The sequence below is a fragment of the Penaeus monodon genome, chromosome 11 (assembly GCF_015228065.2).
Source record: "Penaeus monodon isolate SGIC_2016 chromosome 11, NSTDA_Pmon_1, whole genome shotgun sequence".
Taxonomy (NCBI): Eukaryota; Metazoa; Arthropoda; class Malacostraca; order Decapoda; family Penaeidae; genus Penaeus; species Penaeus monodon.
In genome coordinates, this window is record NC_051396.1 from 45,491,210 (window position 1) to 45,496,209 (window position 5,000).

General features: G+C 33.4%; 1 protein-coding gene across 3 annotated transcripts in view; it reads right to left on the minus strand.

The window, feature by feature from the left end:
- Positions 1 to 496: 496 nt before the first annotated feature.
- LOC119578985 (growth factor receptor-bound protein 2) overlaps positions 497 to 5,000 on the minus strand; it is a 40,031-nt gene continuing 35,527 nt past the window's right edge. For all 3 annotated transcript variants that reach the window (XM_037926678.1, XM_037926676.1, XM_037926677.1), the window contains one exon: positions 497 to 5,000. This exon is cut by the window's right edge and continues 1,049 nt beyond it. The gene's annotated coding sequence lies outside the window, so the exon portion shown is untranslated.

Sequence of the window (5,000 nt, forward strand, 5' to 3'; positions counted from 1 at the left end):
ACATACATGCACACAGACACACACACACACAAAGTTCGTTCAAATTAAAGGTTTCCTTTTCTCTCAGACAAAATGAAAATAATTATATAAGAAAACACTAAAAGAGATTCATGTTAGCAAAACACTCGTTAAGGATAAGTTAATGTACACAATCCATACATGTTGAAACACTGATCATGAACAGGCTACTATAATAATTTATATACGAGACTACATAGCAGTGAGTACCTATATTTTTTTTTCTTTTTTCCTCTTCTTAAGAAAACCTTGTGGAAGGTTCACACAAATGCAGATATATTTCATTATTAGTTTGTTCACATTTGTGTGTGTGTGTGTGTGTGTGTGTGTGTGTGTGTGTGTGTGTGTGTGTGTGTGTGTGTGTGTGTGTGTGTGCATGTGTACATATACATCTATGCATGAGTTTGAGTGTCTTTTATGCATATTTAAAAAAATGTAAGTATATAATACTAAAAAAATAAAAAAGAAAACAATAAGATTAGTATATTAATATTTAATAATGCTCATGTTAAAATACATAAATGTCAACCATCATATGATATCTGGAAGTCTGTCGGTCAAAAATCTAATTACATAATTTATCTATTAATACCATGGTTCATTCATAAAACCAGCAAAGAAAATTGTTAAAAACTTTTCTTTTGTGTTTTCCTCTATTTATATAAATAATACATATAACATTATATATATATATATATATATATATATATATATATATATATATATATATATATACATATACATATATAAAAAGGGAATTTCTAATAATTCTTCAGTGCACACTAGGCAGCACAGAGAGAAGGAAGAATGAAGAAGAAAAGAAAAAGGATGCAGAGGCAGAAGTGAAAAAGGGAATGAAAGAAGCGCAAAGTAGAACAGAAAAAAGATGACGTAAAGAGAATGAAAATGAGGTGGACACAGAAGAAATAAGCTACCTTTGTGCTCATAATAATTATAATAAACAAACAAATAAAAAGAAATTGGCCTTCCTTCCAACTGAAATTGACATGTTTATTTACCGTCGTAAAAAAAAAAAGAAGAAAAAAAAAAAATCTTTTCCAATATACTAATATCCTAAATTTTCTAGCATTATACAAGATTCTTCAGACATTAAAAAAATATACAAAAAGCCCAGATGTTGAAATATAAAAAAAAAAATAACAGGATTTTTACACAATCACCAGATGTAACATGCTGAGTAAACCTAAACCTTTTTTTTTATTTTGGTATTCTGCGTTTTATTCTTTATGCGACACACCAACATTATATCCAGCTTGTGAGGGTATTAAGTGTTGACATACACTCATAGAGGTGTGTTGTGAACACAAATAATAGGAGAGAAAAATATAATAAAAGTGTAAAAAAAAAAGGTTATCTCTGGTAAAAGCACATGTACCTATTTCAAATAAAGATTTCATAGTTTAATACAAATAAAAATACATTCAAATTCAAGTCTTGCAAACTTGTAAAAAAAAAAAAAAGAAAGAAAAAGAAAAACATGCAAACATACATACATAAAAGTGTACAGGGGCACACGAGCCCACACACAAACTTGCAAAATAATAAAAGGATGGAACAATTTGAGATAAAATTACAAGAATTGAGCATTTCACAGCTTTAGACACACTAAAATCGTACATCCTCTCGTGCGCTTTCTCACTCTAGCTACTGAATCCGGTCTTTCACGACAGAACTGCGAATGACGATGATAGGATTACACTTCATGATGATGGGAAGAGGGAAGGGGGGAGGGAGGGGTTTACTATAGTGACAATGAGGGGGGGGGAGGGGGACTTGATTCAGGTAGCAATGACAGGGCCTTTTTCAGTGAAATCAGCAGGGTTTCTGTGGACGAATGCGAGTTTCTGCCTGAGTGACAGTGGATAGATCTCTTGCACCAGGAGATTGTTTAGCTAACTTTGCAAGTCACAATTACAATTGTCAACACCCTTCCAGGTGATCCTTGTAATGTGTGGCTTTTCTTCTATCATATAACCAATTTGGTATCATGATAATACTGTAATATTGAAACCAGCTGGATAAACTACATTACTTTAGAATAATAATAATAAAAAAAAAGGCTCACAGGAGCTGAGCCATCTAGACCTCACACCACCCTAAATTCCAGTCTGGACTGAAATGCTTTTGGGTTCTGAAACCTTTGAATTATCACTCAGGCTTTTAAGGGATCTGATTATCCATATCCTAATATGAAGGGAACAGTCTCTCTTCTTTACTCTTTTTGGAAGCATCAACTTTCATTCTTAGTGTATGAAACCACCCAAAAAAAAGTGAAAAGATCCATACGAAAAGTATCTTAAAAATACTTTGAAAAGAGTAAAACCAAAGCTCATGTTCACTCATGCCTTGAACCATTAAATGTCTGTTAAAAAATAGAGGGTGCTTCGAAGTGGCTTAAAATGCACACTCATTTGCGCGTTGTTCAGTGGAGCAATCCCTCGAGAAACTCCTTTTTGATTTCTTGGGACAACCCTGAAGATTTTCAACCCTGATGAAAGTCATCCCTATATGGAAGCCATAAATTCATAAGGAAGAGAAGAGGAAGCAGAATATGTTTATAAAAGGACTGATTAAAAAAAAAAAGATGACAGAGACAAAGGGGAAAAAAATTCTGGTAGTCATTACAGTCACATTCTTAAGGTTATTGCAATGAACAATTTAGTGAAATCTAGCAAAGACAAGGAGCAAAAAAAACATTCAGCATTCTCAACCTTTCCATTAGGGGCTACAAGAAAAGCAAACAAATCAAGTGCAAACTTCGCATAAGGAGGCATCTCGAGGTGGCTGAAGATGGACATTACAAATCTCAAAAAAGTAAATACTCAGCGATCCTCAGCCAGCTCGCCAGCAACTTCAATGTCTTCCTATCTAATATGTACATTCGAGACTCTATGCGCCATTGGCCTTCCTCCTCTGCACCTTATCCAAATGAACGTTAACCTTAAAACTGGTTCTCACAATCAATATGGACCACAGGTCGCATCAGTATAAATGACAACCACATCACTCTCAAAATGTGGTGTAGTTATGAGGTATAAGGAACCACTATGTACTGATTAATACCATGGTTGAATAATATGAGGGAGAGAGCGTGTACATAGCTGAAACACTGTGTCAGTTTAATGTGCTTGGTAAAAATGTCAATCATGAGGGTGCGTACTTAAGTTGCAAGAACTCGCAGACAAGACCATGATAACAGTTCTTGGAAAAATCGGAACTCATCCCATTAATTACCTATTACATAAAACTACCCACTATACATTGTGTTATTTGCAGTTTTAGATGTAGAATCATCACTGATGTACATAGACAGACATAAAAAGAGAACACAATGAGGGATAGAAAAAGAACATTGTAGAAAAAAAGTAAGTAAAAAAGTAATAAAACTGAAGGGAGATGAAACGAAAAAAAAGTAATAATAAAAAATAAAAACATATATAAAGACAAGAGAGGGGGCTATATCTATCCATTCAAAACATTTTCTGTGAAGCAAACTTTCACTCAATGCCATAAATTTTGCTTTTGAATCATAACACCATCAACCTTCAGCTATTCATTACAAACCCCAAACTCTTTTAATCTGACCTATTAAGATAAATAATAATAATAATAAACCAAAAAGTACATATTAGCAAATTGTCAGTACACAGAAAAAAAGAAAAAGAAAGGAAAGAAAAAGAAGAAGAAGAAGAAGAAAAAGTCACCAACCAATTTTCCCCTTTTTCCAAAACAGGAAAATATTTGGTCTCAACGGACTGACTGACTCCTCCTCCTCCTCCTTACTCTTAAACAATCTTGTAACCCAATGTTTTCTGTTTATCAAAGTAATTACACCCAAACAGAGCTCTATTGATCAAATTACAGTGAATGATAACAGGTAATGAATGTTACTATGAAAAATAATAATATAATATAGCAATACTCATAATAATAATAATAATAATAATAATGCTAGTAAAAATATTATTAGTTGCAATAATATTAATTATAATTGTTATGTCCATAATAATAATAATATCAACCACAGAATGCAAAAGATTGAGAAAACAAAAATTACGTAAAAAAATATCCACAAACTAAATCACTCCCCACAGCCTCGCAACCACTGATGGAAAGATAAATGTTTCAAAAATGCAATCGGCTCTCAGAACAATGAAGACAAGTATCAAGTTGCCCCCTCCCTCTCCCTCCCCCCCACTACTGAATCCATACTCTTTACCACAAGGCAAGCTACAAGGTCCTTGACAAGCTGAAGTAGCCTGAAGTCTGAAAAAATACACTCTGAATACAAACGTAATATAATGCTTTTCGTGTAAACGTATTCACTCTCTCTCTCTCTCTCTCTCACTCTCTCTCTTACTCTCTACCTCTTTCTCTTTCACACACTCTTCTTCTTTCCTCTATCTAAAACAAGAACGCATTACTGAGAAATAAATCTGTACAATCCTGCTGATGCTTGGTAGTAAGCATACCAGCATACCATTACATGTGAACTCCCCCAACATACCATTTATAGATAATATCAAAATCCATAGGCTTGCGAAAACCATTCTCATTCAACAAAGACCTTATTACATCAACAGCGCTCACAACCGCATTTCTCCCTCGGCTCTATAACACACTATTTTTCCCTTCTCGCAGGCTGGGCTCCTCCCCCTTTGATCCTGCTTATTTGGCTTGCTCATGTAATTATACACAATTTATCTTTTATTTATTTTTTTTTTGCTTTTTTTTACACACTATATAGATATAAAAAATCAAAAATCAAAAAGAAAGAAAAAAAAAAAAAAAAAAAAAAGCCTAACAGTATTAAAAAAAAAAAAAAAGTTTTTTGTGCTTGCCTGGCCTGAATAAAACAAAATGTAAAAGAGAGACCTCGAACAATCACTTGTGCTTTCCTCTTGCAAACATGGCTTGATCTATTCGAGGAATCATAAATTCTAAAATCTGGACCAACTTTA